The sequence below is a fragment of the Geotrypetes seraphini genome, chromosome 7 (assembly GCF_902459505.1).
Source record: "Geotrypetes seraphini chromosome 7, aGeoSer1.1, whole genome shotgun sequence".
Taxonomy (NCBI): domain Eukaryota; kingdom Metazoa; phylum Chordata; class Amphibia; order Gymnophiona; family Dermophiidae; genus Geotrypetes; species Geotrypetes seraphini.
This window is the reverse complement of record NC_047090.1, coordinates 14,544,431-14,571,561: the sequence shown is the minus strand read 5'-3', so window position 1 is coordinate 14,571,561 and position 27,131 is coordinate 14,544,431. Positions and strand designations below refer to the sequence as shown.

At 44.4% G+C, this 27,131-nt stretch overlaps 1 protein-coding gene across 1 annotated transcript in view; it reads left to right on the top strand.

The window, feature by feature from the left end:
- The first annotated feature begins 5,900 nt into the window (after nt 1-5,900).
- The window catches only part of PTPRR (protein tyrosine phosphatase receptor type R), a 133,732-nt gene continuing 112,501 nt past the window's right edge, over nt 5,901-27,131 (top strand). The window contains exon 1 of the mRNA XM_033950706.1: nt 5,901-6,198. The gene's annotated coding sequence lies outside the window, so the exon portion shown is untranslated. The remainder of the gene's footprint in view (nt 6,199-27,131) is intronic.

The following is a 27,131-nucleotide window of genomic DNA, read 5'->3' as shown; positions in this document are numbered from 1 at the left end:
CATGAAAGTGGCCATGCCAATTGAAAGGCTATTTTGGCCAAGTTCATGTGTTAGATCAGCCCGGGGGGGGGGGGGGGTGGGAGGTCTGGTGGCTGAGCAACACTGCTTAAGGCTTCTGACCAGTACTGGGAAATCTATGCTCAAGACACAGGAGGTGGAGTGGTTGTCCAGCTTTAGCTCTCAGGTCCAGAGTTTCTGTACAAACGGTTGAGGTCTACATGGCTTTGGTACTTGCTTTGCTGTGATTGACTTTTAGCAGTCCAAGATCAACTAATTCGGGGTTTTACTTCTATTGGGCAAAGTTAACTGGGAGGTGGGTTCGCATTGCTCATGAATGTGGGTTTTAGATTTATTACTCATCTTTTCTAAATCCAAGCTCAAGGTGAGTTATATAGTCAGATGTATGAGTTTTTGTGCTTTTAAGAATTAGTGCATATACATATTATATTATATGGCCCCAATTCTATAAATGACACCTAAAATAAGAACATGGCGCATAGTGGCTATCAATTAGAGAATGACACGGGGACAAAATTTATCCGTCCCATCCCAGTGAGTTCTTTTCCTGTCCCTGCCCCAGTCCTGAAAGCTCCGTCCTCATCTGCACAAGCCTCAAACACTTTAAAAATCATAAGTGTTCGAGGCTTATGTAGTTAAGGCAGAGCTTATAGAAATGGGACAGGGACAGCAAAAAAAAAAACTCGCGGGGATGGGAAAATTAAGTTCCTGCAGGAACGGGGACAAATTTGTCCCCTTGTCATTCTCTACTATCAATCTTCCGTTAGACGCTGTTTATAGACTCATCCTTAGCATCACCTAAATTGGACTTTGGCATCAAAATCTTAGGTGTCTCCCTTATTTATGCTACAGTTTTTATGGCCTAAATAACTATAGCAAATCATAACCGGTAAACTGTATATTATGTATATTAATATGAGATCCTGGGAAGGGGTAAAACGCAGACCTCGTGGATCTAAACCCGCACGTTCTTAAAAATCTGAGGTCCATGATGCTTGTAGTTAGTTTCTGGCTCTGACAGACCTTGGTGACAATTTAGTGCTGACGGATCCGTCTCGGCATAGGGAGGGAAAAGTATTAGGATCCGTCAGCGCTACAATGTCACCGAGGTCTGTCGGAGCCAGAGACTAGCGCTTGTGCTGGACCGGCTCTAAAATGAATCCTTTAAACTGGTTTCCTACAGCCCCAGTAAATCAGCTCTGACAGACCTCGATGACATTGTAGCGCTGACGGATCCTAATACTTTTCCCTCCCTATGCTGAGACGGATCCGTCAGCGCTAAATTGTCACCGAGGTCTGTCAGAGCCAGAAACTAACTACAAGTGGCAAGGACCTCGGATTTTTAAGGACATGCGGGTTTAGATCCGCGAGGTCCGTCGGGTCTGTATTTTATCCCTTCCCTGAGACCTTAGTATGTGCCAAGTTAGGACAAAAGCTTGTATCATAAACTTGTATTGAAATTATGTATGTTTAATCTGTAACCCGTTATGATCTCTTTGGGGACAATGGGTGCTTCCATGCAATAAATGCCAAAGACCCACCCATAATCATAAAGTCAGACCTCCTATCTTCAAGTAAGGAAGGTGCTAAAGACGCATCTGTTTTCATTATAGTCTTGCTATGATTCATAATGTCTATGTTGCCAACCTTATTAATCTTACGTAAGCTGGAATGATTCCCAGTTGACATTTGCGAGAAACAATATGGTATGGGGAAGGGGTAAAACACGGACCTTACGGACCTCGCGGATCTAAAACCGCACATCCTTAAAAATCCGGGGGCCTGAGCTGAGCTGCAGGGAAAGCGAAGGCAGACTTGTCAATGCACGGACCTCGGATTTTTAAGGACATGCGGTTTTAGATCCGTGAGGTCCGTAAGTTCCATGAGGTCTGCGTCTTACCCCTTCCCTATGGTATGGTATACCCACTTTCAGGTAGGCACCTATCTGAAAGCAGTAGATGTCTACCACCCAATTAATTTTAAATTTTTGCCAATTATGAACTCATTGCTCACAAATGGCACTGATTAAGCTAATTAAAAATGGGCTGCTAGCTATGCCTTTGGTGCCTATACTGTATACCTGATTAGGCTATTATTCTAAAAAGGAAAAGGCACCGTCTCTCCTTTACAGAATAGGCATCTTCTTGGTGGCTAAATATAGATGACCCTTTTTGGAACTGCTCTCTCTCTCTCTCTCAATAATGCTAGGGTAGTCTATAAGAATTTTCAGCTGCATTTCCTGTACAGTATCAGTAATACATAAGGGATTTATCCATTTATGGGGAAATTCTGTGAAATCGATGCTAAGATTTGCATGCAAATTATGCATGCATATGTTTAGAATAATAACATACAAATGTGTAAATATCAGCATTCTGCTTAAGTGCTATTCTACAAATATCCACGTAACTTACATAGTGCATGTTTGCATGAGGGTTATTCGCAGGGTCGAGACCCAAACTTCTGTGCATACTCATTAACTTACTGTATTCTATAAGCTACAGTATCTGTGGCACTTAGGAGCTATGGATGGTATGAGTACTTTCACATCAATGTTAGGCTTATTAATGTCTCGGTAGTCTAGGGTTGATAAAGTGCCTCTATGAAAATCAAGAAGCTGCAGTGAGAACCGAATGTGGCAACACTGATTAGTTCCCAATAAAACGAGGCATAAGGCCAACCAAATGTGTCTTTTAGCTCTACAAGCTCAACTAATTCGGGTTTTTACTTCTACCGGGCAAGGTTAACTGCGAGGCGGACTAAGGGATAAGGAGGGAGTGTAAGCAAAGAGCAGTTGCATTCAAGTCAAAACAATAGATCCTGACAGTCATTATCGTGTGCATTTTCCAAAATAAAATGCTTTCTGAAATGAAAGGATGCATCTTGTTGCCCTATTTGCGTAATCTTTACTGTGAAGTTACTTTCAGAAAAAAAAAAATTTGGAAGAAGAGAGTGTTGGTTTTAAAGAAGGTGGTCGAAATAGAAACAATCTGCGTTATGCAGATGAGATAAAGCTCGTTGCCAGGAGTAGAGAAGACATGCATCTTCTGAGAAAAGATAACGCCAAAAGTCATAACATGGGATTAGAATATAAAAAAAACCAACAACAAAACTTCCAAAGATTATGAATATGGAAAATTATCAAGATTTTGAGCTTGAATGTGATGGAATAGAAGCAGTAAAGAGTTTTAATCTTTTGGGCTCTTTGGTAAACAAGGAAGAAACTAGCAGTGAAGAAATACTCCACAGAATAACAACTGGTTGCTCTATAATGAAGACTCTTGAAAAGGTATCTAAAGACAAGGAAACAACAGTTAAAACAAAGATTAGACTGGTCCATGCACTCATTTTCTTGGTGGTCAAAAGCTGGACATTACAGAAACAAGACAGAGAGAGGATTGACCCATTTGAACTCTGATGCTGGAAAAGGATTCTATGCATGCCGTGGACCATCAGAAGAACTAACGAATCAATTTTTGAAGAGATCAGACTGGCTAGATCACTCGAACCCCAGATGATGACGTTACGATTATCTTATTTTGGTCACACTGTCAGAAGAGAAAGATCATTGGAGAAGGACATTGTGTTTTGGAAGATTGAAGGAACCAGGCGAAGAGGGTGATCTGCAATCAGATGGCTGGACACGTTAAAAACAACTATGGGGATGACGCCGAGGACTTTACCAGACTAGCACAAAACCCATTTCTTTTTAGGTCCGTAATTCATCAAGTTGCTAACGTGAGTCGATGGCACCCAACGACAACAACAGGTTACAATTTGCCATAGTTCAGTACAAGGTTTTTTTTCTGGTACACATACTAGGAATCTAATACCAATATCCATAATATACAGTTTACGGGTTAAATTTGTCAGTTACATTGCAAGATTGTACAATACAAGTTGTATTTCTAAAAACCTTTCTAGAATTGCCTTTTTAAGTGTGGACCTGAGGCATTATGGGGTTAAGGATCATCAGTGGGATTTGAGCCCTGCCTTCCCCAGTATTTATCTTATTGGATTGGTTTATGACTTGGTTTGTTGATGCACTCAAATGCAAGTAAGATGTGTATCAACCAGTATTTGGGCTTATTGACATGTTCCAGAGAGTGGTAGAAAACTGGAACGCTCTTCCGTTGGCTGTTATAGAGGAAAACGCCCTCCAGGGATTCAAGACAAGTTGGACAAGTTCCTCCTAAACTGGAATGTACACAGTTGAGGCTGGACTCATTTAGAGCACTGGCCTCATTTAGGGGGCTGCCGCGTGAGCGGACTGCTGGGCACGATGGACCACTGGTCTGACCCAGCAGTGGCGTCTTAAATTGGTGCACACAACCAATCTGTGCATTTACCTTAATTGCTTAACAAGCTTGACGCCTATAATTGGCAATTAACATCTCATGATTGACACTAATTAGAAGCTTCGCACATAACCTGGAAGTCACATTCTATAAAGTGCAGCGCGCCAGTTCTAGTGCGCGGATCTGAAAAAGGGGCATGGCCAGGGGAGGAGCATGAGTGGATCGTGGATCCATGCACTTATGAGGGTGGTTTGAAAAGGTTTTGGTGTGGCACCATTAAGTCGTCGATGAGTATTTTGCAGAGTTCGACAAAACCTATTTTTCCTATGATACGAAAAAAACTGGAAACTCGCTGCACTAACCCCTTCTTTTACTAAGGTGCGCTAACCGATTTTAGCGCCAGCAAACTGATTTAGCACGTGCTAATCGATTTAGCAAACGCTAATGCGTCCATAGACCAACTTACACGTGTCAGTGTTTAGCGTACGCTAAATCGGTTGGCGCACCTTGGTCAAAGAACCTGTTAAGTATATAGCCCTTGATGGAGACTACAATGTTTAACTTGCTCTTTTACCAAACTTTGCAAACCACCTTCGTAGGTCTGATTTTTCTTGGCTCATATGGGAGCTCCTAAAAGTTATGACGCGCACTGGCCCTTAGTGTGATTCTGTAAGGCGTGCATACCTTTTATAGAATCACGCTAAGCACCGTTCTAGTTGGTGCAACATTTTAGGCTTCAGATGTAAAATATGGTTTTAAATGTTGTAAGAATATCAATGAACAAGAGAGTAAACGTATACAATATGACCCACAATTCATGCAGACCTCATACACCCGGAGCCCTACTCGAATTGCTTTCGTTCCCTTCCTGGGGTGGTGCATTCATCATTTGTCTGATTTTATATTTTTTCTAATTTCTAGTGGTGGGAGAGAAATGCTGCTGCATAGGAGGCAGGGAGAGAGACAGATAGACAGAAAAACAGACAGACAGCGGGAGGAAGGGAGACAGAAAGAAAAGAAGAAAGACACAGGGGCAGGGAGATACACAGAAAGGCAGACAGACAAAGGGAGCCAGGGACACAGACAGACAGAAAGAAAGACAGCGGGAGGGAGAGAGAGACAGAAATAAAGACAGACAGACATATATTCTAGCACCCGTTAATGTAATGGGCTAAAATACTAGTTTCTGTAATAATTGTACATCTTCCCAGCTCAAGCATTCGCCCCGAGAGATTAAGAGTGTTAGCCAATTACAGATTGGATTTATTAAAGTAGTCCAACATGGCCATGTTTCGTCTATTTCACGGGCTGCATCAGGGGATAAAACAGTCAAGGGGACGACAAAGACAAGTCCTTTTTAAATGGTCAGGACACCACATAATGTTTCTGATTATAAACACTGCACAATACTTAAAGTTATTTTTCAATTATATGCGAGTCTACATGTACAATATCCTCTGGTACAGTTTTGAACAAGAAACCTGAACATCAGATTGTAAAGAAAATATCAATGGAATGTTTCGTTAAATGGGATTTCATTTGCACATTCGACTAACAAATTTCTTTGTTATCCCCAACAGGTTGCTTTTCGGGAGAAAATGACCAATATGTGGCAATTCATCGGAAAAAAAGTGGGAATCCTTTATTTGTCTATCGTCATGTGCAGAGTATTGAAAAGAGCGTGGATAGGGGGGGTGAACAGGAACATGAACACCATTTTCATTCCCCTCGCCTAAGAAGGAACAAATTCCACCCTGCCATTATCCTCAAGTCAACGTTTCCAAGATCCGCATACGACCCATCTCTGAATCTGTTGGCTACGAGCAACCAGGATTTAGAAATAGAAAATCTTCCAATTTCTGGGGCTCATAAGATTGCTGTGGTAAGTCCCTTCTATATTTTTCTTGTACAGTATTCCAGCAACTCTGCGTGCTGTTCTTAGTCTTCCGTAAGGGAATAATACCCTACAAGCGTTGAGCTTGAATGGCTGGAAAAACAGAGTGATCTTTATTGGTGTTTATCCTTCAATCTTGGCTATGTTACTACTACTAATAATAACTTTATTTTTGTATAGCGCAATACCATAATCGTTTTAAACGGTTCACAATACGGCCATAGAATTAATTTATAACGCGAAAAAATACGACCATGTTTCCCCATTACTAAAAGACGCTCACTGGCTACCAATCGGCCATAGGATAATGTTCAAAATAATGCTTCTCATTTTCAAAACTTTAGCATCTAACGAACCACAATTTATTTCTAGATCATTAATCCCATACAAAACCCAATGCCCACTTCGATCATCAGACCAAAATCTACTTTCCATACCATCTTTGAAAATTATAGGGACAAGGAGATTAGACATGTTCACAGTGATGGGACCACAATGGTGGAACGCCCTTCCTCAGTACATTAAAATTGAACACGACATCGTAACATTTAAAAAACTTTTAAAAACTTATTTATTTAATGATGCTTTTAACACTTGAAATTTATTTGCTTTAGGGACACCTCTTAAATAGTGCTTTGGTTTTATAACCCCTTACCTTTTGTTTTTACCTTTTTTACCGAACCCAAGATTGTAACTTTTTAATTTCTTTCCTCCCACCTCAAGTATGTACTTTATGTAATTTTATTATTAATATGTTAGTTTCTTTGTTTCTTTACTTGGATTATGTACATCGCCTTGCAATTTTAATAGGCGATTCATCAAATGTTTAATAAACTTGAAACAATAAAGAGAAAACTGACGAACATTGAAGTTACAAATGATGTAAAAAGAAATACAGTGGCATGATTACGAAGATACAAATTTATCAAAAAGATAGATCGTTGCTGATTTCCAGAAAGATTGGTAAGAAGAAGCTTTCAAAATGATTCCACTTAACCAATCGTTCATTTTACCATTCTGAAAAGAAAGAGTCCTATCCAAAAACCTCTTATAAAGACAGCCTTTCAATGAAGGAAAGCTGAACAAATGAGATCTACAAGTATATTTAAAATTTATATACCGTTTAAAACTAAATGGTTTACAAAATTTACATTCACAATATTTAAAATGAACACAATAAAAACAAATACACAGGGCTCCTTTTACTAAACTACGATAGCGGTTTTAGCGCGGTTTTAGCGCTAGATGTTAACGCCAGCATTGAAGTGGCGTTAGTTCTAGCCATGTAGTGCGGGTTTAGTGTGCGCTTAGTAAAAGGAGCCCGTAGTTAAAAAACATATAATATATAAACATAAAAACAATCTTCAAGGATTTACCATAATGTGGATAAAAAGATCACGGATCATAGAAACATAGAACATGACGGCAGAAAAGGGCCACGGCCCATCTAGTCTGCCCACACTAATGGCCCACCCCCTAACTACCTCCATGAAGAGATCCCACATGCCAATCCCATCTTTTCTTAAAATCTGGCACGCTGCTTGCCTCAATTAACCTGTTGTGGAAGATTATTCCAGCGGTCAACTACCCTTTCGGTGAAGAAATATTTTCTAGTGTCGCCATGAAATTTCCCACCCCTGATTTTCAACGGATGCCCTCTTGTTGCCGTGGGTCCTTTAAGGAAAAAGAGACCCTCTTTCACCTCGATACGGCCCGTGCCCTATTTGAACGTATCGATCATGTCTCTCCTCCCTTTGTCAAGAGTACCTAAAAAAAAGCATTTACAAATAGATGAGTCTTTTTAGTAATTTTCTAAAGCTATGAGCCAATTCAAAATGATAGGAAAGATAATTGGGAGCCAAACCAGTTAAAGTTTTAAAACGGATACAAGCAAACTTGAAAAGAATTCTGGCTTCCATCAGTAACCAATGCAATTTTTTATAATAAGGGCTAACATGATCTGAATAATGTTCAAACTTTTAATAGTTCTAGCTGCATGTAATTCCTCATATGAGGAAAGACTAAAACGGTTAGGGCTCCTCAGTTTGGAAAAGAGATGGTTGAGGGGAGATACGATTGAAGTCTACAAAATCCTAAGTGGATCGATTTTTCACTCCGTCAAAAATTACAAAGACTAGGGCACACTCAACGAAGTTACAGGGAAATACTTTTAAAACCAATAGGAAGAAATATTGTTTTCACTCAGAGAATAGTTAAGCTCTGAAACGCATTGCCAGCGGTTGTGGTAAGAGCGGATAGCGTAGCTGGTTTTAAGAAAGGTTTGGACAAGTTCCTGGAGGAAAAGTCCATAGTCTGTTATTGAGAAAGACATGGGGGAAGCCACTGCTTGCCCTGGATCGGTAGCATGGAATGTTGCTACTCCTTTAGATTCTAGAATCTTGTTACTCTTTGGGATTCCGGAATTTTGCTATTCCTTGGGATTCTGTATGGAATTTTGCTACTCTTTGGGATTCTGGAGTCATGCTATTCTTTGGGTTTCTGTATGGAATGTTGCTACTCTTTGGGATTCTGGAATCTTGTTACTCTTTGGGGTTCCGGAATCTTGGTATTCTTTGAGATTCTGTAAGGAATGTTGCTACTCTTTGGGATTCCGGAATCTTGGTATTCTTTGAGATTCTGTAAGGAATGTTGCTACTCTTTGGGATTCTGGAATCTTGTTACTCTTTGGGATTCCGGAATCTTGCTATTCTTTTACATTCTGTTAGGAATGTTGCTACTCTTTGGGTTTTAGCCAGGGTACTAGTGACCTGGATTGGCCACCGTGAGAGCGGGCTACTGGGCATGATGGACCTTTAGTATGACCCAGTAAGGTTGTTCTTATTCTTTTTATTCTTTCTACTCTGTTACATTGTACTCTAACCTATGCATTTATTGGAATTCCCTTCTCACTGTTATGATCTTTTGTTTTGTCTGCCAATCATTTTGATTTACAGTCTAATTGTGGTATATCAAAGGATAATAAACCATATTGTATTGTGCCATTGCCCAGTTCCATCACACACTTTCAAGAAATTTGGGGTCTATTGCCAAATTTTTAAGAAAAGAAAAAGAGCTCGATTAGCCTGCTAGCAGAAAAAAAAACCTCAATGAAAGAAAATGACTTCTTAAAACATCCATCAGCTTAATGAAAAGAGTTTTGGCCTACGAATTTTGTTGGCTTTCTTTTAAGCAAAGAACTGCTATTCCGAGCTGTTTCAAACTCGCTGTGCACTGAATTATCAAACGCAATTACAATGATTTACAGTTTGACTCTTGATTAGGTAGATGTTATGTCATGTCCATTTTCAATCACACTAGACGTGATGTCCATTGTGCCAATTTTTCCATTTCATGTCCTTGGCATCAGCTTTATTATTTAGATGAAGCTTCTTTTGTCACATAAAGAGATGGTTATTCTTATATACTAGCCCTTGGGCACACTATGGCAAGGAGAACATGGCCATAAAATAGGTTTAGAATAGAATCTTCTAAAAAGAATACAGTAATTGGCAAATTCTATAAAGTCGGCCTAAATTTAAGCACCTACATCAGCATGTCTAACTTAATTAATAAGCTTAATCAGTGCTGATAATTAGCACTTAACACCTCATAATTGGCTTTAATTGGACTTAATTGAAAGTTAGGCGCCTACCTCGAAAAACACGATTCTGTACAAAATAGGTGCCTAGTCCACTGCGCCAACCAAAAAGTGGGCATGGTTAGGGGGACTTATCGTGGCCATGTTTTCGAGTTGGGTGTCTCTCTGTAACGGCGCCTAACTTAGGCGCAGGTGTTCAGGTGAAGAAAACCCTGGCGTAAATAGGGCGCACTTGAAGTTAGGAGGCCTAGCAATGCCTAAGCACACTAAGGGCTCCTTTTACAAAGGCGCGGTAGCGGTTTAACGCACGGAATACCGCGCATTGAACCGCCTGCCGCGCTAGTACCTAACGCCTTCATTGACGAGGCATAAGGATTTTAGGCTGCCACGGGGGTTAGCGCGTGATGAAATGTCCACACTAACCCCCATAGCGCGCCTCGATAAAAGGAGCCCTAAGGGATCCTTTTACAAAGGCGCGCTAGGGCCTTAACGCGCGGAATAGCGTGTGCTAATCCGGTGCATGTGGTAAAACCCGTAGCACACCTTCGTAAAAGGAGCCCTAAGTCCTTGTACAAAATTTGCACTAGAGAATGACACGGTGGTGGTTACCCACGGCTAGCCGCGTTTAGCCGCGGGTAACCCACCAAAACAGTGACCAAAAAAAATGGTCACCGCGAGTTTGGGGATGAGGCCATTCACTGCCCCAAGGAGCGGTGAATGGTAGCATGGGGCGGTGAACAAGCGTTCAATCCGGCAGCCCACTCTCTCCCGCCGGCCGGCCATGCATCTCCCTCCCTCCTTTTCCCTTACCTTTTCTTCTTAAAGCTAGCAATTTTCTATAAGGCTACAAGCTGTATTACAGCCGGAGCCTTGAAGTCCCATCGCGTTGCCTGCTGGTAAAATTCTCCTGACGCAACTTCCTGTTTCCGGTTGCATCGGAGGAGACTTCTAGCAGGCAACCCGACGCGACTTCAAGGCTCCGGCTGTAATATAGCTCGTAGCCTTATAGAAATCGCCAGTTTTAAGAAGAAAAGGTAAGGGAAAAGGAGGGAGGGAGGGAAATGCACGGCTGGCCGGCAGGAGGGAGCTGCTGGACCGCGTGAAGGGTGTTGGGGCTGGGGGGGATGGAGAGGAGAAGACGCTGAGGACGGGTCCAGGGCAGTGAAAGAGACAGCGGGGCAGTGAAAGAGACAGCGGGGCGGTGAAGGGGACGGCAGAGACGGGGACGGTGCGGTGAAAGGGACAGCGGGGACGGGGCGGTGCAGAGGATGGTGGTCCAGGGATGGGGCGGTGACGGGGACAGATTTTTTCCCCGTGTCATTCTCTAATTTGCACTCCAAGCAACTATCTACCTTTTTAGATATTTTAAATAATAGTTTACAGAGCCTCAGCTCCACCACTCCACCGCATCAAATAACTTTCATAGCGGTCAGCTTTATGTGATAATATCCTCACTGGCTCATTATTTTCTAAACATTCTATTAACTGGTTTCGTAAAAAGTGCACCGTGCTTCGTGCTACAAAACCCAGATCTTCTCTTAAAGCGCTGAGTGCTTGATCCCTCGATGTTTAATTCATTTCGTTCAAATCATTTCATAGTCATAATTATAGTCATAGTCTGATAAATAAATAAACTTAGGGCTCCTTTTACTAACCTGGCATTAGTTTTTCCGCTTAGCGCGGGGGGGGGCAGCGCGTGCTAAAAACGCTAGCGCAGCTTAGTAAAAGGAGCCCTTTTTAGGAGCAATTTTTTTTTTTTTAGAAGCAATTTTTTCAGATCAATTCATAACCTCATTCATTCATATCAAATTCAAATGAATGCGCAAACTCATGAATTGATCTTTCAAAAAATTGCAACTAAAGCTAACGGCTCCTTTTATCAAGGTCATTTCATCACGAGCTAACCCCCGCGGCAAGCCAAAAACCCTAACGCCTCATCAATGGAGGCGTTAGCGACTAGCGCGGCAGGCGGTTGAACGCGCAGTATTCCTGCTCGTTAACCGCCTACCGCACCTTGATAAAAGGAGCCCTAAGTGTATTTATTTATTTATTTATATATTTATTGGACTATTGAACGAAATGAATTAAATATCTAGGGATTTCATCTTCATGCGTTAGTTTTCTGGGAGGCGCGTGAGGTGGGGGGGGCTCCCTTAACCGTCGTCGGAGCTTTTTGCTACTTCGGGACCCCTATTTACGTTCCTTGTCTCCTAGGGGACGTAGCCTTCTTCTTAATACCCTGGCTTAAGGGTGCTCTCTCCTGGCTAGTTCTGGATCCTGGCATCTCTCTGCTCTGAGATGGGGGGGGGGGGTAAGGGGGTTTTGGTGGGGGACTGTTCTTGGAGGGGATGCCTTGTTTATTTCGGTGCCCTGGAGTCATCAGGGGGGAATTTGGTCTGCGGATTTTCTCCTTCCTGTCCTTGCATTCCTCTCCATTGGGGAGGGGGGGAGAAGGGGGGATGGTGAGTTAGGCGTGCGGGTAAGGGGGAGCTAAGGGGAGGTTGGGGCTTCTGGGTGGGTATAATTGACGCATGTTTTTGTCTTGCTGTACTTGGTTATGCAGATATTGCCTCTGTTTCTTCTGTTCGGGCTCTTGTTGTTTTCTTCCTTTCTGCTGTTTTTTTTCATGTCAATAAAAATTGTTTACAATCTAAATATCGAGGGATCAAGCACTAAGCACTTTAAGAGAAGATCTGGGTTTTGTAGCATGAAGCACGGTGCTGGATTTTTTTTGTGGGTTCCATAAAATGTCCAAACTCGCATTTGGACATCATATCGAAAATGCCCCTCCACATGTGTTAAACTGCTTTAGGAATTCAGAAAGGTATAAGATAAACACATAGGTATCCCTAAATGGAAGGAGAATGAAAGCACAACTGAATTTAGTGGAGCTGAGATGGTAACTCCACTAGTTGGGATTTAAGGCCAGTGCTGGGCAGACATCTATGGTCTGTGCCCTGATTACGGCTAGACACAACTGGATGGCCTGGAGTCAAAAATTGCAGGCATATCTTAGGAAATTGGAAGACTGGGCATCCAAGTGACAGATGAAATTTAACGAGGACAAGTGCAAAGTGATGCATATTGGGAAGAATAACCCAAGTCCCAGTTATCGGATGCTAAGGTCAACCTTAGGGGTTAGCACCCAAGAAAAGGATCTGGGTGTCGTCGTAGACAATACGATGAAACCTTCCACCCAATGTGTGGCGATGGCCAAAAAGCAAACAGGATGCTAGGAATTATTTAAAAAAGAGCAGCATTACTGACATTTTCACATGTGACACGGACAAGAGGTCATAGCCTGAAACTGAGTGGCAGCAGGTTCAGGACAAATGTCAGGAAATTTTCTTTCACACAGCACGTGGTGGATGCTTGGAATGCACTCCCGGAGGAGGTTGTGGAAGAGACTACTGTACTGGGATTCAAGCGCAAGTTGGATGCATACCTTCTTGCATATCATATTGAGGGATACGGTAAATCCGGGTCTCCATAAAGGAGTACCTAAATGGGCCGCCGCGTGTGCGGATCGCCGGACTAGATGGACCTCGGTCTGATCCGGTGAAGGCGTTTCTTATGTTCTTATGTTCTTAGATGGTTAACAAGACTAAGAATGTTATAATGCCCCTGTATCGCTCCATGGTGTGACCTCATCTGGAGCACTGCGTTCAGTTCTGGTCTCCTCCTCTCAAGAAAGATATAGTGGCATTAGAAAAGGTTCAAAGAAGAGTGACCAAGATGATAAAAGGGATGGAACTCTCTTGAGGGGAGATATGATTGAAATCTACAAAAGTCTGAGTGGAGTAGAACGGGTACAAGGGGATTGATTTTTACAAAGACTAGGAGACACTTGACGAAGTTGCAGGGAAATACAGTGGTGCCTCACACAACGAACTTAATTGGTTCCAGGAGCAAGTTTGTTATGTGAAACGTTCGTTATGTGAAACGCGTTTTCCCATAGGAATACATGTAAAAAAAAATAATTCGTTCTGCAGCATAAAATATGCTAAGATGACATAAAAAAGATAAATTTTTTGTTATTATTTTTATTTAGATACATCTAAAAACATACATCTCCCTGTCCTTTTACTTCCACTATCTTCCTATCCCATCTCTATTCCCTTTTGTCCCTCTCCCCATGATCAATCATCTCACCACCTCTCTCTGCCCTCACCCTCAGGGTTCAAGATTGCTTCCACTCTTTTTCCTGTTGTTCTCTCTGCCTGTCACCCTATGATTTAGCATCCCTTCTGCCCTTGTCCAATATTTCCCCTTCTCTCCCTCCCTCTCATCCCCTGCTCCAACATGTGCTTTCAGCGGCCTTCTCCCCCCTTAAGCGTTTTTTCTTCTCCACTCCACCTTTCCTCCCTCCCTGCCTCCACCTTTGTGGCGCTTTTGCACCCGACCGACAACAGAACAGGCCCGGTCGGACAAATCTCCCTGTCCTGTAGCCGCGAATCTAAATTACCTTCTTACAGCAGCTGGATTATTGAAGCTGCTGTAAGAGGTAATTTAGATTCGCGGCTACAGGGCAGGGAGGTTTGTCGGCCGGGCCTGTTGTCGGTCGATCGGGGGACCTGACCAGCTGTGCACATTCTTCGGGGCGGACCGCCCCCTCCCCCCTCTTTCGTTCGCCATTGCCTTCTTCCTACCTGCCCTGCCGCAGCCGCACACAGCCGACCGGAAGTCTTCCTGATGTCAGCGCTGACGTCGGAGGAAGGGAGGGCTTTGCTTAAGCCCTCCCTCCGACGTCAGCGCTGACATCGGGAAGATTTCCGTTCGGCTGTGTGCGGCTGCGACAGGGCAGGTAAGGAGAAGGAGACTACCCTCGCGGCTCGACCAACCCCGCTGCGATCCAACCCCGCAGGAACCCCGGAAGTATGCAGCTCGGGCGACTTCGTTGTGTGAAACGAAGTACGTTATACGGATCACGACATAAAGTTCGTTGTGCGCAGCGTTCGCTGTGCGAGGCGTTCGCTGTGCGAGGCACCACTGTACTTTTAAAACCAATAGGAGGAAATATTTTTTCACCCAGAGAATAGTTAAGCTCTGGAACACTTTGCCAGAGGTTGTGGTAAGAGCGGAGAGCATAGCTGGTTTTAAGAAAGGTTTGGACAATTTCCTGGAGGAAAAGTCTGTTATTGAGAAAGACATGGGGGAAGCCACTGCTTGCCTTGGCTCGGTAGCATGGAATGTTGCTACTCCTTGGGTTTTGGCCAGGTTCTAGGGACCTAGAATGGCCACTGTAAGAACAGGCTACTGGGCTTGATGGACCATTGGTGTGACCCAGTAGTTGGGAGTGTGTCCGGTTCTGGGCAGACTTCTACAGTCTGTGCCCTCCCTGAAAATGACAAGGACAGATTAAGATCAAGAATATAAATGTTACATGCTATGAGTTTATCTTATTGGGCTGACTGAATGGAACGTGCAGGTCTTTATCTGCTGTCATCTTCTGCTGTATGTTACTAACATTACAAGTTTCGACAGCAGTATTTGAACTGGGCTTCCACTTTTTTGCTGGCTTAAGTTAAAATGCTTAGCTGTACAGATGGCAGCTGAAAATGACCGATTATCTGTATAGCTTGGCGGAATTCCCTCACTTTGCCCCGGCTCTGTCTGGATAATGTCTGGGAGGTCTGAAATAATTTTCTGTAGTTCTTTCATATTTAGCGGCAACGGTTAAGCGCATCAGCGCTTTGGAGTTTCTCTGTACCGTACTTCTGTTTACAGATGTCTGGCATGCGTGAACAGAGTTGACTCATTCCTTGAAGTTTATGATAAAAAGGAGTTGTATATCATAAGTCTACTTTTGGCAGGAGGAAGTGACGACTATAGGAAGGCAAGCAAATTCGCATTTCTTGCAACTCTTTCTTTTACTTATTTGAACGTATTCAACTGACAAAAACAACTGCATCATTTGTACTCGTATGTTATCTTTGGTTAAAAAAATGGGAACAGATTACCCCTTATTTTCAAAAACTCCACTCTCTTCAAGTTTGCCTGTTTTAGCTACAAAGCAGTTTTTGGGATGCTACCAGATTACCTTGCTTCTCAGTTTGTTTTGAATTGTTCCAACAAGAGTACTCGTAGAATAAATCTATTTAATTATCCCTCTCTGAAATCATGCCAATAGAAGAAGTTTTTTGACATAATCTTAACATTCCAGGCAGCTAAACTAAATACATGGCTTGGAAAATCTAGACTCGAGGCGACCTCAGAAAATCATTGAAGACTCGTCTGTTTGACAAGTTTTAAATCTTAAATCATGTCACTGTCTTAACGTTTATGAATTCCTACAGCTGTCCATATTCTTAATTATGCCACCGTTTTAACTTTTTTGGATTTTAACTGATCTATTTCATTGATTTTATTGTATTTCAGACTGATTGTTTTATTGTGTATCTTAAAACATTGACTGTATGCATTTTTTTTGTTGTTGTGAACCGCTTCGAACTTCTGGTATATAAGACCTAAAGTATTATTATTCTTCTTCATAAGCTCCCCGACTTGGTTTTGTTGACGTCCTCGACCCTGCTATTGGCATATGACATTTAAAGGACCACTGATCGCATTAATGCCTCCCGGAACCCAATTACAGGTCAAGAGCGCACCGTCATTTAGTGGGAAGGTAGCTTATCTTTTAGCTAAATCAATCATGCCACGGCTTACTGCAAAGGAGCCGGCAATAAATTCAGTCTGGTTCAGCTATACTTAGGACCATCTGTGCAGCAGAGAGGGAGATCATTAAATCAAATAAAAACGATAAAACAGAATTTTTGCATAAAAGGAAAACCTTAGCACAACAATGCCTGCTTAAAGTGGAGTGGTGCCAAAAAACCTTTTTTTTCTTTTGCACATTTATGTACAAAAGCTCTTTGTGGCAACATAACTGAATGAACTTGGCTAATGAGTCATTTGTATAGGGAACCTATGCATATCACTGCACTTGTTTGACTAGGAAAGGAAGGGAGGAAATGTGATGAACTGGAGTACTTGGTTCTCATTGGAAAATACCTAGCAATGTCTCCTCCATATTGTTTCTAGGTAGTGTTACCATACGTCCGGATATGTCTTCGTTTTGATGACATGTCCGGGTTTTGAAAAGCTTCCTCCGAAATAGTGTGAGGCAAGAGCAAGCAGCGGGGGCGAGGCTGTGATGGGCGGGCCTGGGAGGGCGGGTCTAGAGGTTTGGATTTTACAAATGTAAAATCTGGCAACCCTAGTTCTAGGGCAGGGCTCAACAAGCCCAGATGTCAGGTCCCTTTAGGTCAGGGGTGTTCAACCTTTTCCCTGGGCCACATTGGCCGAAAAAAGTGTTTCTGGGGCCACACAAACGTGAAAACGCTGCAGCAAGACAAAGGATGGAGCCGGCAAAATGGTAAACACCTGGGGGCAGCGGAGGAAAACACTGCATCGCCCTCGACCGGGGCTGCACAAAATACTTCACAGGGCCACAGGTTGGACACCCCTGCCTTAGGTGATTAAAATTTGCTTCTGGTGCCTGGGAGTTATGTGACCCTTTTAATAAACAAGGCGTAACTTCTTCCTTAGATTGTGGAGCTCCGTGGGAATCTGAGACTTGGGGGTAATGGTGGACATGACAATGAAGCCGGAGGCACAGTGCGCAGCGGCCGCTAAGAAGGCAAACAGAATGCTAGGCATAATCAAGAAGGGTATTATAACCAGAACGAGAGAAGTTATCCTGCCGTTGTATCGGGCGATGGTGCGTCCGCATCTGGAGTTCTCCGTCTAATATTGGTCGCCATACCTTAAGAAGGACATGGCGTTACTCGAGAGGGTTCAGAGGAGAGTGACGTGTCTGATAAGGGGGATGGAAAACCTTTCATATGCTGAGAGATTGGAGAAACTGAGTCTCTTTTCCCTGTAGAAGAGAAGACTTAGAGGGGATATGATAGAGACTTATAAGATCATGAGGGGCATAGAGAGAGTAGAGAGGGACAGATTCTTCAAACTTTCAAAAAATATAAGACCAAGAGGGCATTTGGAAAAACTGAAAGGGGACAGATTCAAAATGAATGCTAGGAAGTTCTTCTTTACCCAACGTGTGGTGGACACCTGGAATGTACTTCCAGAGGACGTAATAGGGTAGAGTACGATACTGGGGTTCAAGAAAGGATTGGACAATTTCCTGCTGGAAAAGGGGATAGAGGGGTATAGATAGAGGATTACTGCACAGGTCCTGGACTTGTTGGGCCACCGCGTGAGCGGACTTCTGGGCATGATGGACCTCAGGTCTGACCCGGCGGAGGCATTGCTTATGTTCTTATGGCACAGGAAGTCTTGCGCTGGTCTCGTATGACATGAGAACCCTAGGCCAGCATGGGGCGGGGGAGGGTGCAGGATGAGGGAAATAGGGAGGGAGAATAGTGGCTGGGGAGTGGGTTGACTGGCTTGCCAGGGGTAAGGGCTGGAAGGATCATTATATTTATTTCTTTAAAATATTTATAACCTGCAAATCCAACAATGCTAAGCGGGTTCCAAAAGTACATACATAATCAAAAAACAAGACATAGGGCTCCTTTTACAAAGGCGCAGTAGCAGGTTTAACGCGTGTAATACCGCGCTAGCCGCTCCCACCTCCTCTTGAGCAGGCGGTAGTTTTTAGGGCCAGCGTGTGATTAAAGTCGCGCGAGGTAACCCCACTAGCGCAGCTTTGTAAAAGGAGCCCTAATTGGTTTGCAGGGATGGAGATAGGGGCTGGAGGGTGAGTTAAGTGGATTATTGAGATGTGGGGCTGAGGGGTAAGAGCTGCAAATAGGACTAGGAGTGGCTAACTGACTTTCTGGGGGGGGGGGGGGAAGCAAAGAGCAGCTCCAGTCAAAGCAATACAGCAATTTTTTTATATTCCGGGTAAATTCTGATTCTGCCTGTTGGCTGATTTTGGCTTAGGTGACTAAAGGGAATATTCAGCCACTATCCCCAGATATTCCTGAACGGGTGATTTAAATGGGGCACTAGAACTCATGATTTGGTCCGATAATACTTGGACATCACTAGCGCACTATCCTTACTGGGAGTACTGGTGCCAGTCCTAATGCGGGCTCTAACCTGCCAGGAGAGAGAAAGGCTATAGAATAGTTTGTTGCAGTTTTCCGGGTCTCTTCGCGTCTGGTCAGGCAGAACCAATGGCTTTTGTTTTACTAGTTTTGCGTCGCACACTCTAAGTGGAGAAGGATACCATACAAACGGCTGTTTTATACCTTTTATTGCGGTTTACTTTATACCTTAGCAACCTTGGACCTCTGAGGAAGGAGTGTTTTCCGAAACACGGATCGTGTCAGGTCCCTTGGTTTGTTATAAGGTGGTATTTTCAACTGCATAAAATATTTGGTATAATATCTGGTACATAGGAGTCTGCAGTTTAGTTTTTGTTTTTGCTTTGAACCAATGTTTCAGCCATCGTGCTGTGGTTTTCTGCAGGGTACGCTGTGAGGTCTGCGCAGTTTGTCTTTATAGATAGTGGATCCTCGATCCTGATTGGACGGGGATTGAGGTGATTGAGGCAGGGAAGTCCGTTGGTCACAGCACGACGGCTGAAACGTCGATTCTGCCAAAACAGAGGCAGCGAGTCCAAGAAAACTGTAATGACTATGATGCCAGCTGTGGAAGCCTAAGATATATTTGGGGGTAATTTAGAAGTTCAGTGTGCCTAATGCCTGAATGAAAAGAGCGCACATATGAATGGAACGTGGGCGGGGCTCCTGCCTAATCATGTAACTTGCAGAATACTATAAGTTAGGTGCTCAAGTGCCACATGTAGGCGTGTGGAAGCCCAAGATAGCAACAGAATAAGCTTGTGGAGTGGAGGCTTGGCCTAGCGCTTAGAGCAGCTGCCTCAGTACCCTGAGGTTGCGAGTTCAGTTCCCACCGTAGCTCCTTATGACTCTGAGCAAGTCACATAATGCGTCATTGCCCCAAGCACCAAATAAATACCTGTCTAAAATATAGAGACCACTTTGTGTACACCCCACAGAAAAAGGGGTACATCAAGACCCCTTTACTCTTTGTAATATCAGAAAAAGTTCTGTAATGCCATCTTTTTCCACCAGATGTCTCTCTGTTCAAGTTTCCTAACGTCTGAAATAATGACTTGCTGAAGAGGTTTTCCAGCAACTGAGGGTGGTTTGGGGCCCTAGTTAAGAAAATTGGGGGAGAGGGGGGCAGTATAATAATTGGATGCTTAGATGCAGCGTGCTAAACGCTAATTCTAAAACTGTACCCGGGCACCAAGATTCCTTAATGGGACAGTAGTGTAAATCAGCCTCTATGTGCTTGAAACTAGAGCCCGTTGATGTAGGGTTTCCAGATGTCCGGATTTCCCTGGACATGTCTGGGGGTCCAGGCGGCTCTGTCTGGGTTTTGAAAGCTTCTTTGTAATCGCATTGGGCAGAAGGAAATCCGCGCAATGTCATGTTGCACGCACGCTTGCACGTGAGGTCATCACATGGCATCTGCAGATTTCCTCCTGCCCGATGAGAGCAGGCAGTGAGGGGCTTGCCGGGGGCGGGACCGGGGCAGGGATGGGTGGAACTAGGTGGGTCTGAGGGTGGGTCTAGGGCAGGGGTGTCAAAGTCCCTCCTCAAGGGCCGCAATCCAGTCGGGTTTTCAGGATTCCCCAATGAATATGCATTAGATCTATTTGCATGCACTGCTTTCATTGTATGCTAATAGATCTCATGCATGTTCATTGGGGAAATCCTGAAAACCTGACTGGATTGCAGCCTTCGAGGAGGGACTTTGACACCCCTGACCTAGAGCAGGGGTGGGCAACTCCGGTCCTCGAGGGCTGCAATCCAGTCGGGTTTTCAGTATTTCCCCAATGAATATGCATGAGATCTATTTGCATACACTGCTTTCACTGTATGCTAATAGATCTCAAGCACTTGAGCACCTAACATAGGATTCTGTAAATTACATGCATAGGCAGGAGTCCCGCCCATGTTCCGTTCATATGTGCGCTCTTTGCGTTTGTATTACGCACATTGTACTTCTAAATTAGTGCAAATGGATGTTAATGGACACTAATTAGCACCAACTTGGAATTGGGCATATATTTGGGTGGCAGAGGCGTGGAATAGTCTCCCAGTAGAAGTGGTGGAGATAAAGACTGTGTCTAAATTGAAGAAAGTGTGGGACAGGCACATGAGATCTCTTAGGGAGAAGAGGAGATAGCGGACGCTGCGGCTGGGCCATTTGGCCTTTATCTGTCGTCATGTTTCTATAACAATAATGCTCTTATGACCTCACAATGCAGGTGTAAAGAGCCTTAGCCAATAGGGAGAAGGGATGCAAATGTTAAGAGCCTTAGCCAATAGGAAGAGGAGGAGATAGTAGATGCTGCGGCCTTTTTCTGTCGTCATGTTTCTATAACCATAATGCTCTTATGACCTCACAATGCAGGTGTAAAGAGCCTTAGCCTATAGGAAGAGGAGAAGCAAATGTTAAGAGCCTTAGCCAATAGGAAGAGGAGGAGATAGTGGATGCTGTGGCTGGGCCATTTGGCCTTAATCTGTCATCATGTTTCTATAACCATAATGCTCTTATGACCTCACAATGCAGGTGTAAAGAGCCTTAGCCAATAGGGAGAAGGGATGCAGAAGAGAGCAGGTGGAGTGCCGTCGAGTGAAGGAAATCACTCGTGGTATGCTCCGACCGCCTCTTCCTGCACTAAAGTTGGGCCTTGCCAATCAGGAGCTGCGTGTCAAAGCAGCTCCTGATTGGTGAGGCCTGACTTTAGTACAGGAAGAGGCGGTTGGAGCATAGAACGAGTGATTTCCTTCACTCGCCGGCGCTCCGGCTGCCCTCTCCTGCCTCTCCAGATGTCCTCTCCTGGTCGGCGCTTCGTGGTCGGAAAATACCGCGAATGACCGTGACCGTGAACCGCCGACCGCGAATTTCGCGGGGGAGCGCTGTAACTGCTTTACTTTGTAATCCACTTTGAACTTTTTGGGGTAGTGGGTGGAATCTAAATCATAACGTAATGTAATAAACCACGCACAATGGCAAAGTAAGGGTGAGCAGCGCCAGGAGGCGGCAGCGCCCCCTGTCCCTCCCCCGCTGCATGCACACCTCCTTCCCTTTTCCTGTAGTTTCAAGTTTATTTAAAATCTTTGATTTACTCGCATACTCCAATTCCAATGCGATTTACATAAGTTAAGCATTAGGTTAAAATTAAAAAACAAACAAACATAATAATTAATACTAATTACAATAATACATTTAGGGAAATAGGGGCCGACAACAACTGGCTTAAATACAATTCTAAAAAAAAAAAAATAAACAAAAAAGGAAGGTCTAATGACACAAAACGTTGGGGAACAAATACCTGCTTGATTTTATTAGATCGTCTTCCTAGTCTATTGTAACTTCGAATAAATCCATTAAAAGGCGTCCTTAAATAACCAACTCTTTAGGAGACCTTTAACCCTTTCAGGACCAAGGGACATATTTGTCCCATAACTTTAAAATCCTATCAATTTTGATTGGGATAGTCTACAGTTCTAAATTTGATATGTACGGATTCCATAGGATACTGCCTTTATGTAAACAAACTGGTTCCGACATTCATTCATTAGCGTCGTTGCCAGATTGACGAGAAGATTCACTTGCCACACTGTCCATAAGCCAGAAGTGTGATTTTTTAAATAAAAATAATGATATTTCACAAAAAAAATCACTTTTTTGCCATCTGCAAGCCCTTTTTACCATAAAAATGTCATCAAAACCACAAAAATTGGCCTACGATCCTTATGGTCCTGAAAGGGTTAATCTTGCTCAGTCATTTTTCTTCTCTTATATTAAGTGGGAGTGAGTTCCAAATTTGAGGGGCTGTAACAGAAAAGATCATAATTCTCCTAGAATATATAATTTTTAATGAAGGAACTACCAGCAAAGATTTATCTTCCGATCGTAAAGATTTTATGGGGGCATACTTCTTTGGGGTGAGTGGCATGCTCACTGTGGCATCGGCTCGCCCTTTGACGTCGCTTCCTAGGTGCGTGTCCCGGAAGTCGCGTCGGAGAGAGCGTCGATGCCGACGCTGGCAGCAACCTCGCATCGGGGAAGTAAAAAAGGCAAGTGGTACACGCGGAAAGGAGAGGAGCATGGGGGGGAGGGAGGAGGAGGGCGCTATGCCCTTAGGAAGACTATGACTGGGTCGGACCACCCCCCCGAACCTCTTTTACTGTGCCACCGACCACGCAGTACTCGCTGTTTGGATTGTTCCAAATCCAAAGTGAGCTGCTTGATGGGCTACAGATAACATATATTTAAGTGCAGTCCAAGTGCTGAAGTCGCAGGAATGCGTTCCACCTCTTGGAGAAATATTCCCTTCTAGGACTCTCTGTATCGGTACCTAGTGAATATGATGCAGACTTCCTTCCGTAGATGACGGAGTGAAATATTTTGGCTTCGGCCGCCGCTTCTTTCAAGCAGCAATTCTGAAGCCACGCCGCGCCGTGCGACGGTTCGCCGTCTGACTCCAGCACGTAACAATGGCGCCTTAACCAAAAACAAGATGGTCTCCAACGCAAGACATCAACAGCCAACCTTAGCACTCGCTTACGAGACCCATGGAGAACAATTTGGAAGCAGGAAACTGCACCGCAGAGCATCTCAAATCACGTGTAGCACCGAGCAATATTTTAAAACTACTCTAGGCCACGGCCGCCAAGAGCTGATCAGACGATCGCTTGTCACAATCGGCACAGTACAAGACACAGTCGATAATTCATTGATTTATCTGCACGAGAGGACGGTCTTGAATGTCTACAAACAGAAAGGCAGCTATTAGTTCTGTGCTGGAGCTGACGGGGAAGAAGCTGAAGTGAAAACAAAATCGGGCAAGATTTCGTTCAGTCAATTGTTGTTCTTTCGTACTGGCTCAAATCATTGCAGACGCCGCTGTGTCGAGCACTCCCTCCTCTTCTGGCGAGGAGCATCAATCGGTGCTGGAACCGTGGCTGATTTAATCTCTGCACAAATCCAGTAATCTCATGGGTTTTGCAAGGCAAAAGGTTATTTCTTGTCTCGGCCTCTACCTTTTTGCCCTAGTTAGCTATAGAAACACCCAGAGGGTAAATCCATCTGGAAATCGCTGGACCTAAAGTGCCCGCTAAGATGTCGATACTGAAGGTTTTATGCTGCACTGGGAGGGGGGGGGGGGAGGGGAGGGGAGGGGGAAACACAGCACCTCTACAGATAAATATGTACACAGAGGACTTGATTCTATATATAGCGACAATAAAATCAGCGCCGGCTAGAAAGGCGCTTAGCGCAGTTCTTTAAAAGGCATGTACCATATATAGAATTGTGCTTAGCAGCGTACATGTCACTAACCTTTAGGCATGCCTATTTAGGCCAAGAAAAACCAGGCCTAAATACCCACGCCTAAATTACGCGCAGATTGAGTGATATTTTCTATCGGCGTGCTTAACGTTTAGGAACGCCCACAATCCGCTCATGCTCCTCCCTCGGCCCTGCCTCCTTTTAAGACTCGCGCACTACATAGAGAATGACACGGTGACAGAATTTCATCCCCGTCCCCGTGGATAACCGCGGGAAACCATCCCGTGTCATTCTTAAGTATCTCTCTCAACCTCGGTCCTTCCACACCAGCATTCTTCAATGCAAGGCTTGAGGGTCAGTGGCTGGGCCCGTTCATACTCTGTTTCTAATGTGAGTCTAGTATAGGACAATCAAGCCATTGTGACATCACTGATGAAGTTGGCTCTTATTGGTGGAATGAGGCATTATGACATCACAGTATATGCTCTGAATACCAGAGACTGTCAGTTTTTAGTATCTATCTTAGTTTCAGTCCTTCTACACCAGCATTCTTCAATGCGAGACTTGAGGGTCAGTGGCTGGGCCCGTTCATACTCTGATTCTTCCCTGTCTCCTTAAAGAATGACATGGGATCAGAATTTGTCCCCGTCCCCGCGGATAACTGTGGGAAACCATCCAGTGTCATTCTTAAGTATCTCTCTCAACCTCGGTCCTTCCACACCAGCATTCTTCAATGCAAGGCTTGAGGGTCAGTGGCTGGGCCCGTTCATACTCTGTTTCTAATGTGAGTCTGGTATAGGACAATCAAGCCATTGTGACATCACTGATGAAGTTGGCTCTTATTGGTGGAATGAGGCATTATGACATCACAGTATATGCTCTGAATACCAGAGACTGTCAGTTTTTAGTATCTATCTTAGTTTCAGTCCTTCAATCCTTCAATCCCAGCATTCTTCAATGCAAGGCTTGAGGGTCAGTGTTTGGGCCGATTTCTTCCCTCTCTCCTTAAAGAATGACATGGGGGATGGTTTCCCGGGACAGGAACGGTGATGAATTTTGTCATTGTGTCGTTCTCTGTACACTAGGGGCTAGATTCACTAAGCAAACCGATCAGTTTGCGAGCCCTTTGCGACCCGATTTTCCTCCGACCCGATTCACTAACCTGTGTACTGGTCCGATTCTGATCCGTGCATGCAAATGAGGGAAACAAAGTAGGCAGGGACGCGATTCTCTAAACAAAAATCTTGAACACAGACTGGGCTGGCCGATCGACAAGAAGCGACTGCTGGGGGACCAGTCGCTCACCTCCTTTCCGACTGTCCTGCCGGCGCTGCAGCCCTAAACTGCTCTCTGCCTACTCGACTCTCTCTGATCTTTAATCTGATCCTGGGGAACCGTTAGAGCGCAGCCTCTGCCTTCACCCAGCTGGCCCTGTCCATTTGGCTGTTCCGCTTCTGATTTTAATATAAGCAGGGAGAGGGCGGAAATGTTTTGATCATTGAATTCTGGATAGGTGGCTCCCCGGCTCTCCTGCTCTCTGCCGTGACCTGCTCTCTGCCACCCTTCCCTGCAGTGTGAGCCCGTGCTTTTAGCCCGCTTTAAACCCGTGGGTTAAAACCACGAGCTCGCACTGCAGGGAAGGGCGGCAAAGAGCAGGTGAGTCTGGGCCAGTAAAAAAACAACAACAAAAAGACAGCAAACACATGCGCAGACCATCTACAGGTAAAGTAGAGGGGCGGCGCATGCGTCGGATTCGCTACCTAGCGATCCTTGTCGGTGGGTGGGGGCGTGCCTCCGATCGCCCCTATTAGAATATTCTTGTTTGCAGAATCGATCGGCCCTGCCCGGATCGGACATGGATCGGTCACGATCGGGCTGATGCCTAACGAGGTGGGCATGAAACTTCAATTTACTGATTATGTACTGTTTTATTTTCATTTTAAACAATTTTATGTGTGTTTCTTGTAATCTGCCTAGTCATTAGGTGGGTAATAAGGACCATATTCCATAAAGGATGTCTCTATTAGGTGTCGCTAGGCATCCTAATTGCGACCACCTAGCAACACCTAAGTGGAGGCGCCCTTCCACGCCCAAAAGGTAGGTCTGGTTATGGGTGGAGAATCGACATGGTTGTGTTAGGTGTTGTTTGGCGTCCGACATAAACACGGCCAAATTAGGTGAGAGAAAAGCTGGCCTAAGGGAGAGGCGCCTATGTCTAGAACGCCTAGCGATGTCTACGTCTGCTTAGGCGCCGCCTGGTATGATTCTGTAAATGGTGCCTAGCGGATGACAACAGCGTGCGAGCGGTGCTTACAGTTAGAGAATGACACAGGGACAGTTTTTTCCCGGTCCACGCAAGAACTCGATGTCCCCCCATCCCCATGAATTATGTCACTATCCCCGCCCCATTCCTGTAAGCTCTGCTTTGACCATACAAGCCTCGAACACTTATGATTTAAAGTGTTTGAGGCTTGTGAGGATGAGGACGGAGCTTAGGCATTGGTGGGATGAGGCATTATGACATCACAATCTGAGCTCTAGAATGTGGCTGCTTATGATTTGAAAGCGTTTGAGGCTTGTGCGGAAGAGGATGGAGCTTAGGCATTGGTGGGATGAGGCATTATGACATCACAATCTGAGCTCTAGAATGTGGCTGCTTATGATTTGAAAGCGTTTGAGGCTTGTGCGGAAGAGGATGGAGCTTAGGCATTGGTGGGATGAGGCATTATGACATCACAATCTGAGCTCTAGAATGTGGCTGCTTATGAGTTGAAAGCGTTTGAGGCTTGTGCGGAAGAGGATGGAGCTTAGGCATTGGTGGGATGAGGCATTATGACATCACAATCTGAGCTCTAGAATGTGGCTGCTTATGAGTTGAAAGCGTTTGAGGCTTGTGCGGAAGAGGATGGAGCTTAGGCATTGGTGGGATGAGGCATTATGACATCACAATCTGAGCTCTAGAATGTTGCTACTTAGGTTTTTAAATGTTTGAGGCTTGCGCGGATGCAGACGGAGCTTA